A 1,321-nucleotide genomic window follows, 5' to 3' on the forward strand; every position below is an offset into this window, starting at 1 on the left:
TTCCTCATTGCATCCCTGCAGGCCCTGACTACATTCCTATATTCTTCCCAAGTGATCAGACCCTTTTTCCACATTTCATGGACCTTCTTCTTTCCTTTGAGCTTGCGCATGAGCTCCTTGCTCATCCACAAAGGTCTCCTGCCACCTTTTCCCGATTTCTTGTTCACAGGGACGCACCGATCCTGAGCTTGGAAGAAGAGCTGCTTAAATGCTGACCAGCTCTCAGAGGCCCCCTTACCTTCTAACACCCGAGCCCACGGGATAGCTCCAAGTAGGTCCCGGAAGAGACCGAAGTTGGCTCTCCTAAAGTCCAGGGTAGCAATCCTACTTATTGCTTTGCTTCTTCCGCTCAGGATCTTGAACTCCACCATCTCATGATCACTACAACCCAAACTGCCCCCTACCTTTACTTCCTTAAATATCTCTGTTCACTGAAGGGGAGTTGGACTGGATGACCTCTAAAGGTCCCTTCCAACTATAACAATTCTATGATTCAGTGATTCTATTATCAGCTGCCCAGCTCCTGGCTCTTGGATCCTCATAGCAGTTCCTCTATGTTCTCCACATCCTGACTCAAAAAACATATATTCCAGCTAGAATGAGTAGAACATTTATCTTCCAAGGAAAGGATTAAAGAAAAGAAATCTGAACCATTATCTTGAGTATTTTAAATATCTGGAATTCTAGATAAGGATGCTCCATCAGCATTGCCCTAGTAATAAGGGAAAAGAACCTCGAGATAGATCTTGCAGAGTGCCCCTTCTTGACTTACTGTAAATTGCTCAGCCAGTAGGATTAATTTAAGGTCTTTCCAAAGGTTTCAACTTCTCATCAAAAACACATACTCCATTTAAATATTGTTCCACTTACATCACATGGAAGGACATGTATAAGCTTTTACATTGAAGGTGTGGAATGCTATTATAATGACTTAAGTAATCCTATTGAACAAATACGTATAACAATTCTTGGAAAAGAACATCCTGAACAGTTTAGTTTTCAGAAGCAATGGAAATGCCAAATTCATCTAATGTTCTTTCTGTATTTAAAACTGCAGTTCTTCTTTTGTGATTAAGTACATAGGAAAAATGAACAACCCCCAGCTGGAATTTTAAAAACATAAAAGACTTGCAGAGTTGATGCAGAATGTTCATAAAAAGAATGCATAATAACCCCCCCCCCACCCCCAATAATACACAGAATTGGATTTTGAAATTAACATCAGTTAGACTTTTATTTTTAATTGGTTCAAATACAGCCCTAAGCCAAGAAAATACAGCACATAGTTTCAAAATAAAAAAGTTTTATGGACATTGGTAAG

The sequence above is a fragment of the Meleagris gallopavo genome, chromosome 2, assembly GCF_000146605.3.
Source record: "Meleagris gallopavo isolate NT-WF06-2002-E0010 breed Aviagen turkey brand Nicholas breeding stock chromosome 2, Turkey_5.1, whole genome shotgun sequence".
In the NCBI taxonomy this organism is placed as follows: Eukaryota; Metazoa; Chordata; class Aves; order Galliformes; family Phasianidae; genus Meleagris; species Meleagris gallopavo.